General features: G+C 39.4%; 1 pseudogene; it reads right to left on the minus strand.

Moving 5' to 3' along the window:
• The window catches only part of LOC116461768 (SIN3-HDAC complex-associated factor-like), a 63,116-nt pseudogene extending 53,451 nt beyond the window's left edge, over positions 1 to 9,665 (minus strand).
• Between the last annotated feature and the right edge of the window lie 863 nt (positions 9,666 to 10,528).

Consider the following 10,528-nt stretch of genomic DNA (forward strand, 5'->3'; position numbering starts at 1 on the left):
ATCTATACAATGATGCAATAGAATTAATAACTTTAAAGGTCCCTTCCAGTTTTAAAGTTGTAATATTCTATGAAATTTCTTGGCTTCAACAATATATTTTCTGTTAAGCTAAGTTTATGGGGTTTAAAAGACCCTGCATTTTGAAACAATGGACTAATTTGTAATCTAATTTATTTAACCTTTGTAAAAGTTAGTTACAATGTATTTTAGTTCAGAAATAATGGATTTGGGGCTTTAAGAAGTTTTAATTTCATTGCTATTTAGCCCCCAAGTTTAGAAGTTGAATTCCTACCAATAATAAAAGACCACGGCGCTGCAGTATGGTATACAAACAGTTGTGTTTGACACAAAGTGATCAAGTTATTTTTAATTTAGTTTTCATATTGGAAACAAGTCAGTCATTTGAATGATATTCAAATGTGTATAAATCAAACTGATGTAAGTAAAGAAATGATCTCTCTCAAAATAAAGACCAAAACCAAATAGAAAAAAGATATTAACAGACTGGACTGCACACAGAAAGGAAAATACAAATGGTTCTTGAACACATGAATAGATGTTCAATTTCACTCATCATAAGATAGATGCAAAATAAAATTATCCCAGGCTACCACTTATCACCTATAAGGTTATCAAAGATCAGAAAGTTTGATAACACAGCCTAAATTATCTACCAATAAGAGTGTGTTTAAATAAATTACGATATATCAATACAATGAAATAATATTCAGATGTAAACAAAAAAGTGAAAAATAAAAAACACCCCCAAAATAAGAAAGCTTTTCTATGTACTGATAACAGGAAAGTTTCCAAAATGAGGTTGAAATATAGGACAAGAAAGCAATGGTGTGTACAGCATGTCATCGTTTGTTTGGTTTATATAAATAGTTGGGGTGGGTTTCTTCTTTAGTTACATACATCTGTTTTCTCTCTGGCTTCTTGCTGAGGGTGGTACATGTTATCAACCATGATGTACTTCACTGTGTAAATGAGATGCAGGCACAACGAGGAAGGCTGTTCTCTGGTGTGTTGGACATTTGTGTATTTCCTTCCTTGAAGGACATCCTCCTTTCTTTTTTCCTCCATGTCTGCTGCAGCAGGTGGTATAGACTAGAGTCCCTTTCAATGCTACTCTGATGCTCCATTAGTCTCTCCCACCCACTGCTTTTAGAGTGCAGTTACGTCTTGGGCATACAGCATGCCCAAAAGGATGGAAGTGGGGCTGGGAGTGGGAAGAGCTTAACTGGCACAGTTATTCCAGGAAGAGCTCCAGAGCTAGATTTTCCAATCAAAGGGGCATAGAGTTATTGCAAGAAAAATACATATCACTGATGGAAATACAGGGAAATATATTACAAGGAACCTGTGAGCCAAATTTCAGAACTTTCTGGATCAACTGAAATCAAGAAAATAGTTAATTCTCTTTCATTACATGCCCCCATAATCACCCCCAAAGGCTCACAATTTTTCTTCCTATTTGCCCCAAGCTTGGAGCTTCTCCAGTACTCTCTAGGAAGGGGTTGCATTTGCTTCTGGTATTTTGTTTTGTGACTTTCCTGCTTTGCTTTCTCTGACCATGCAATCTCATTTCAAAAATTTTCCAGCACCATCATTGTTCTGATCTTTCAAAAATATATTTTCTGACCTTTCAGTAGGGACTTGGGAGGGAGGAAGGTTATGACTAACAGAACTCTTTCTGGCATAATGGTGCATCTTGAGGGTTTGAAGTGTGGGGTCCAGAGGAACACAAGGTTGAGATATTACTTCCCCTGGCACCTTCTCTGCCCAGTTGCCCACACCTTTGTAAATAGCTCCTTGACTAAACTCTCACACTGCCCATTTTGAGAGTGCTTCTTGCAGGGCCCCTGACTGATACAGGCGCCATTTATAAGACAAAGAATAATTGACAGCTGCCAACATTTGTAAGATTTTTGGCTCATGTGGTTTTCTTAAAGCTCAGTTTATATACAGTATTACCCAGACTATAGAGAGTATGGAGAAAATATTTTACTTTTGTCTGGCTACTATGAGCTAGAGTTTAAGCAGTGTATTAGTCAGGGTTCTCCAGAGAAACAGAACAAATAGGATCTTTATAGACATGCAGATATTGGCCTGGTGTGGTGGTTTATGCCTGTAATCTCAGCACTTTGGAAGGCCGAGGCAGGTGGATCACTTGAGGTCAGGAGTTGGAGACCAGCCTGGTCAACATGGCAAAACCCCATCTCTACTAAAAATACAAAAATTAGCTGGGCATGGCGGCATGCGCCTGTAGTCTCAGCTACTCGGGAGGCTGAGGCAGGAGAATTGCTTGAACCCAGGAGGCAGAGGTTGCAGTGAGCCAAGATCGTGCCACTGCACTCCAGCCTGGGTGACAGAGCGAGACTCTGTCTCAAAAAAAAATCTATCTATCTATCTATTATCTATCTATCTATCTATCTATCTATCTATCTATCTATCTATCATCTATCTTTATTATGAAGGACTGGCTCAAGCAATTGTGGGGGCTGAGAAGTCTCTTGATATGCCGTCTGTCTACAAGCTGGCAGCCCAGGAAAACCAGTGGCATCATTCCAATTCAAGCTCAAAGGCGTCAGAGCCAGGGGAGCCAATAGGGTCAATTCCATTCTGAGTCTGAAGGTCCAAGTAACCAGCAGTGTTGATGTTGGTGGGCAGGAGAAGATGGATTTCCCAGCTCAAAAAGATACAGCAGATTCCTCCTGCCTCTGCCTTTTTGTTCAATCCTTGACACATTGGTAAAGGTGGATCTTCTTAACCCAGTCTATTGATTCAAATGCTAATCTCTTCTGTAAACACCTTCAGGGACACACCCAGAAATAATGTTTTACCAGCTATCTGGACATGCCATGGCCCAGTTGAGTTAATACATGAAATTCACCATCACAGGGAGATACAAAGTCATTCATTCACACATTCACTCTGCAAAGCCCTTATTTGGCTCCTGTCACATTGTAAACTCTGGTTAGACCACAAGGAATATATAAAAGAAGGAATGTATGGGATCTCTGCCCACAATGCGTTTCAAGCTGTTGATGAAAGCAAGACACTCACAAAAGAAAGAAACACAAGGTAATATAGGAGATGTGATTATAAAACTGGTTTATTAAAATAAATTCTAGCACATAAAAGCTCGAAGAGTTGGCCGGGCGCAGTGGCTCACTCCGGTAATCCCAGCACTTTGGGAGGCCGAGGCAAGCCGATCACTAGGTCAGGAGATCGAGATCATCTTGGCTAACATGGTGAAACCCCGTCTCTACTAAAAATACAATAATAAGCTGGGCGTGGTGGCAGGCGCCTGTAGTCCCAGCTGCTGGGGAGGCTGAGGCAGGAGAATGGTGTGAACCTGGGAGGTGGAGGTTGCAGTGAGCCGAGATTGCACCACTGCACTCCAGCCTGGGTGACAGAGCAAGACTCTGTCTCAAAAAAAAAAAAAAAAAAAAAAAAGCTTGAAGAGTCATCAAGTATGGTTTTCACATTGGCGGATGAGGTCCCAGAGGTTAAGTGACTAGTTTGGGGTTGGAATCAGAGCTGATACCTTGAGCCCAAGTCTTCCATCGTGTTCTTTCAGAGTGCCGCCACCTCCCTACCCTACACTGACTACCTCCCCTTTAACAAATATTCCGTTGGTGTCATATTCCAGGAAGTTAATCTAAGGCAGGATTATGGCTAACTGAAACTTTTAACAATTACACAACAACTTGTACATATGTGAATTATGGTAGCTTATATGTAATTTTAAAATATTGCAGCCACAGTTACTTTATAATCACAGGTGTGATGTCCAATGTAATTAGGGTGGATCAAGAACCAAAGAGAGGGAGAGGTTTGGTCTTCTGACAACCAGGGGAATCCCTCACCACAACTTGCATGGGGCAGCCCTTTTTCTGGCTCCTAAAGGGCCATGTTCAACATTACTGGATCTTGGTGTGACCTCTCAGAAGTACAACCACTCTTGTGTGGATGCATCATCAAGGAGATCCTGTTCCCCATGGGAGCTTCAGAAATATACATGTCTTTTAGAGCAACAGAGCGGAAGCAAGAAGGACCAACGCCCTCCTGAAGGTCCCAGTCACTGCTGACTTCCCAGCCTCCCTTGTGGTAGTATTTCTAATTAGAATCTGCAGCCCTTCTCTGATCTTCAGAGAACTCCTGTTATTTCTTGATAGAATTTCCAATGACTCTTGGCCTTTCAGACATTAACAACCCCAGACACTGACATCCAGGAAGAAAGTGGTGTTTGGAGATCCTATATGGCTCCATCTGTGACTGCTACCAGGTGAGCTGATGATGCAGCTCTTAGAGGGCACCCTCTGGACCTGTGTCCCTGCATACACGTGGGGACAACTTCTGCCATCCACTAACACTTCGACAGGACACGTCAGGGCTTCACTCATGGGATCTGATAGCAGATATTTATGTAGATAAAAATACAGTTGTATTTCTGCTCCCTAACTGAGGAGAGATAGACACAGATATAAAAATATTTATGTGTGACTATTTCTATTTTCCTTGATATGCAACATAATATTTTAAAATGTGATCATAACTTTGTAATCAAGGATATAATAAATAAGATAAAAGGAGTGAAAAACACAACTAAATATGGTTTATCACAGGAGTGTTGGAATTGTTTAACATTAAAAGATTCTTCAACGAAATTGACCATAGTAACATATGGAACAAGACAAAAGAACATGTAATTATTTTTATAGATTCTGATCAAACTTTGGTATAAAAGTTGACATGATGAAAGCAAACACAAAATCAAAATAGTTTTTTCCCAATTATGAATAAAAAGTAATTTGATAAAATATTTTAAACAAAATATCAAAGCAAACATCATAATGAATGGCCAAACAGTAAAAATATTTCTGTATAATTGGAAACAAGTAAAGGATATCCCCAGTTGCTACTTTTATTAATCATTTTACTGAAGGTCCTACCAACTTAATGAGATAAAGAGTATAAATAAAGGGAATATAGACTGGAAAGGAAAAAATAAAACTGTCAACGCAGACAGTACGACTATACACAAAGCATTCCAGCGACTCCTACAAACTGTTAGAAAGAATAATAATTATTGGATGTTTTGTCAATTGCCCCCAAATACACAGCATTCTGTACACCAGCAACACAGAAGTGGCAAAATGCAATTTGAAAAAAGATACCATTTCGAAGCATAACAAAAAACAATAAGGTACCTGGGAATAAATTTAACAAAAGATGTTTAAAAATCTTATGAAGAAAAAGATAAAATGTTCTAGAAGGAAATAAATAAAATGCAAGTAAATTAAGTAAAAATGACAATCCTCTCCTAAACAAATCCCCAAATGCAGTGTAATTTCTTTTTTATTTTATTTTATGTTTTTATTTCCATAGGTTTTTGAGACTAGGTGGTATTTGGCTACATAAGTTCTTTAGTGGTGATTTATGAGATTTTGGTCCACGCATCACCTGAGCAGTATACACTGAACCCAGTTTGTAGTCTTTTATCCCTTACCTGCTTCACACCCTTTCTCCACCGAGTCCCCAAAGTCCATTGTATCATTCTTACGCCTTTGCATCCTCATAGCTTAGCTCCCACTTATGAGTGAGAACATACAATGTTTGGTTTTCCATTCCTGAGTTACTTCACTTGGAATAATAGTCTCCAATCTCATCCAGGTGTCTGTGAATACCATTAATTCATTCCTTTTATGGCTGAGTAGTATTCCATTGTATGTATATATACCACAGTTTCTTTATCTTCTCGTTGATTGATGGGCATTTGGGTTTGTTCCACATTTTTGCAATTGTGAATTGTGCTGCTATAAACATCGGTGTGCAATGAAATGTTTTTGTATAATGACTTCTCGTCCTCTGGGTAGATACCCAGGAGTGGGATTGCTGGATCAGATGGCAGTTCTACTTTTAGTTCTTTAACGAATCTTCACACTGTTTTCCATAGTGATTGCACTAGTTTACATTCCCACTAGCAGTGTAGAAGTGTTCCCTTTTCACCATATCCACACCAACATCTATTTTTTTTTATTATGGCCACTCTTGCAGGAGTAAGGTGGTATCCCATTGTGGTTTTGATTGGCAGCCAAATGCAATGTAATTGCAATCAAAGGTTTTGTTGAGGGTTGTATGGTATATTCCTAATAGATAAGGTAAAGTCCTAGCTCCCAGGATCTGTGAATGTGACCTTATTTGGACATAGAGTCTTCACAGATGTAATCAAGTTAAGATGAGGTCATAATAGATCTCACCCTAATCTTTATAGGAAGGCCACATGAAGACACGGAGGCACACAGAGGGAAGAAGGCTGGGTGATATTGGCTGTGTGAGGATGGACACAGAGATTGGGGTGATACACCTACAAGCCAAAGAATGCCAACCATTGCTAGAAACCACCAGAAGGTCAGGGAGAAGCATGGAACAGATTGCCTGCTCCCGGTCCCCAGAAGGAACCAACCCTGCTGATATACCCTTTTGGACTTCTGGCCTCCAGAAGTCTGAAAGAACAAATTTCTGTATTTTTAAAAAAATTTCTAATAAGACTGGACTTATTCAATTCCCTAGTAAAAGTTTTGATTATAAGTAGCCAACAGTATAAAAAGTACAAAATAGGTCTGTAGATTTCTAATATATTAATACAAAGTGCATGACTACATATAGTGCATCCTGCAAGCGAAGAGAGGTGGAAGGGGAAGAAGAAGACTGTGGTTGAGGTCTAGTAATAAACAAATAAATACGGGAGTAGAGATGATCCATAGTATAGTATATTCTACCACTAATACTGCAGCCAACATATACAAAAAAAATTTTCAAAATAACTCAGGAGGATGATAATGGCTGGACTTTTGTAATTCGCCTCAAAGACTGGGGGAGAGCTGACCCAGCTCACCGTATAGTCTGTGCATATGGTGGCTTGTAGCATGTAGGTTTTCTCCAAAAGAAGGAAATATAAAATGTTTAGATTAAGAACTATAAATCTACAGGGTGCCCATAAAAGGTGGCTCACTCATTGTTATACTATCTGATTTTTAAAATGCAGTTTAAAAAATAAGCACTGAGTCTTGTTATTACAAGGCAGGCAGGTGCTTCTCCCTCATTATGAAAAGGCTGAACTGGTGATACTTTTTCCTGAACATTTAGAAAAGAGGCAGTAAGAGTGCTTTGGTTTGGGTTCGAGTGAGAGGCTTTTCATGAGGATTTTAGGACTGAAGGGCTCTAAGTTCAGGTTATCTCAATGTTCAGAAAGCCTAACCAACCCACTTAACATGAACACAAACCTCTTTTCTTTTAGTAAAATTTGCTTTTAATACAGAGTGAAACAAAATAAAAACCTAACAGGCTGAAACAAGTCAAACGCTCACTCTACACAGATAAAAGCCTTCACAAAGGTCAACTGAAGTAATCCAGAGCTGAAACTGCATTGTGTAGATTTTCAATGAAGTCATCAAATTCATGTAACACAAGCAAAAGTTGATTATTTACGAACTCAGCAAGCCCTCTAAGAAATGTGCCCCAGGTAGCATTAACCTTGGTTTTGTGCCATCCTGAAGACTTGCGCATTGTATTTTTCGGATAGTTTAACATTTTTAATTGGGTGTGTTCTCTACCATGTGGTAATGCCTTGGCACTATTCCTGCAAGGTCTCACCTGTCTTGCCGTTTCCCCAAGAGAAGCTTTGATTCTGCTGTAGAAGTTTCACATACATTAAAATCTTTGTCAAATATTAATATGAAAGGAGGCAGCACAGGATGCAACATATACAGTCAAGTTACCTCTATATATATTGAGAAATTACTTTCTCCTCCAAGATATTTGCAACAGAAAGCTCAGGCTGTCCTGCTTAATAATCAGTAGTACAGGTTGAATCATAGAACCTAGGCAAGACCTTAATATTTCAAAATTATTAACAGCTACCTCTAGGGGCAAGTCCATGTTACTGAGTTATGACAAATTTATTATCATAAGGGAAAACAAGTGTAGCTAGCCATCTTAAAAAATGTCCCAACCACCGCTTCTCAATACAGAAAGACTAAAAACTACAGTTTATCATAAACAAATCCCGTCTTTGTCCCCTGAAACTCCCCTAGTTTCATTAATTAGAAGGGGATTTTTAAAAAAAGACTTAAAGAGTACTTTACAGCAGCATTCAGCTTTCCTATGAAATAGCATCTTAAATATTATGTGCAACTCTTTTTTTAGTGAGCTAGACACTGGCTTCAAAGTGTGGGACTGAGGGAAAATCAACCCATTCACAACTATTCTAGAAATTGTCTTTTCGCAGAATAGCAGGTATCCAAGTTAAAAATAGGAGGGTCAGATTGTTGCTTTGTGGTCTTTTCAAAATTTAGGTTTTTTTATTCCCTTTTTACATGAAAACCTCAGTCTCCACTCCTGAGTGGGGATGGACAGAGGTTCTGGCCCCTGCTCCTCTGGCTTCTCAGCAGCCCCTTCCCTTCCCTTCCCTTCCCTTCCCTTCCCTTCCCTTCCCTTCCCTTCCCTTCCCTTCCCTCCCCTCCCCTCCCCTCCCCTCCCCTCCCCTCCCCTCCCTTCCCTTCCCTTCCCTTCTTAGACAGGGTCTCACTCTGTCACCCAGGCTAGAGTGAGTGAGGTGGCGTGATCTCAGTTCACTGCAACCTCCGCCTCCTGGGTTCAACTGATCCTCCTGCCTCAGCCTCCTGAGTAGCTGGGATTACAGGTGCACCACTATGCCCAGCTGATTTTTGTATTTTTAGAAGAGACGGGGTTTCACCATGTTGGTCAGGCTGGTCTCGAACTCCTGACCTTAGATAATCTGCCCACCTTGGCCTCTCAAAGTGCTGGGATTACGGGCGTGAGACACAGTGCCTGGCCAAGCTGCTTTCTTATGACAGCAGCAAGGCTTGAAGAGATGTGTGTCGATGAGGACTTCCCCAAAACAGCCTTTATAGATGACCCCACAATGTCTCTTCTGTCTTTTCCAGTATGTGAGCTCTAAAAAGGACAAAATCTGGCGTTCTGTTAGAACCAAAAACCATTTCTGTATCTGAGCTGTCATCTAACTGGTTACTGTTACAAGGAGATTGAGCTGGGGGCGCATTTGAGGTGGTATTGTGAGCATCAGAATTATGACGTTCAAATTCCTTCTGCAGTTTACTGATCTGGATGCTTTTTATCCTGTTCCCAGATAGAATTTTCACTTTCTTTCGTTTCAATGTACTCTTTATACTGGGTCCAGGTCTTGTAACTACCACACGATTCCAGTTTTTTTTTTTTTTTTTTTATGCTGCTGTCACCTTCTTCCGTCTTTTTACAAGCAGGACACAGGCATTGCAGATGTCTCCTGAGCAAGTCTCATGTAATCCAAAAAGGCTCTGGAAGTCCTTTTCATAGCATTTACTGTCAGTGGATCGAGAACTGGAGGACTTATCTCTGCAAATACAGCAGCCCTCTATACTTTGGCACATCTTTGGCTTACAAAAATCAAATATCTTTTCTTCTGGGCAATAGTCTTCCAAAAGCAGCTGTTCCACGTGCAATAACATTCCCGAGGTGTGGAGTGCATGCCGGGCCAGCCCCGCCTCAAGCGCCCCCTCCTCCTCAACTGCCTTGTCTAGCCAAATTTCTGTCGTTTTTAAGCCATCCAGTTTGTGATGCTTTGTTGCAGCCATTCTAGGAAACTAGTACGGGTTCCAAACTTGACAAGCTGATTATAAAATCCTACTGAAGAATAAAAGACTAAAAATAAACAAGGGAAGAAATGGAGAACTTGCTCTATCAAATATCAAGACTTGCTATAAAGCTGTGGTTATTGGAACAGTTTTGATATTGACACACGGTTTCTAGGACAAATGACCTAGGCACAGGCTTATGAGTAGGTGGACACTTGAAATATGACAGACAAGGCATCAAAATTAATGGCGAAGGATGAATTAGTCAATAATAGTGTTGAAACATTGGTTGTAAGTGGATCTATAAAATCAGATCCTTATATCCTACACAAAAGGAAACTCTAAATGGATTAAATACTTAAATGTGAAAAGCAAACTCTGAACCATGTAGGAGAAAATCTTTAACTTCAGATAGGCCAAAACAAAAAAGATCCGACTATAAGCAAAAAACAAAATGCCTTTAGTAAATTTTGTGCATGCAAAAAAGAAAAAAGATTTGACTATAATAACAAAAATAATAAATTAGGCTATATTAAAATTTAAATGTCTTCAACAAAGGACAGCATAAATAAAGTGCAAAGAAAGAAAATCCACTGATCAGGAGAAGAAATTTGTAATCCATGTTATTAAGATCCACAGAGAATGACTAAAAATAGATGAGGCAAAGCAAAAAATCTAATAGAAAAATAGAGAAATGACATAAAGAGGCATGATGTGAAGGGGAATCCCTAATGCTAATGGCTAATACATTTATAAAATTATTCTCAACCTCACAACAATCTGGAATAAGAAAATTAGAATAACAATGAGATCAATTTTATTCCTGTAAGATTGAGAAAATGAAAGTCTACACAAAGTGTTAG

This window comes from Hylobates moloch, unplaced genomic scaffold (genome assembly GCF_009828535.3).
Source record: "Hylobates moloch isolate HMO894 unplaced genomic scaffold, HMol_V3 SCAFFOLD_22, whole genome shotgun sequence".
In the NCBI taxonomy this organism is placed as follows: Eukaryota; Metazoa; Chordata; class Mammalia; order Primates; family Hylobatidae; genus Hylobates; species Hylobates moloch.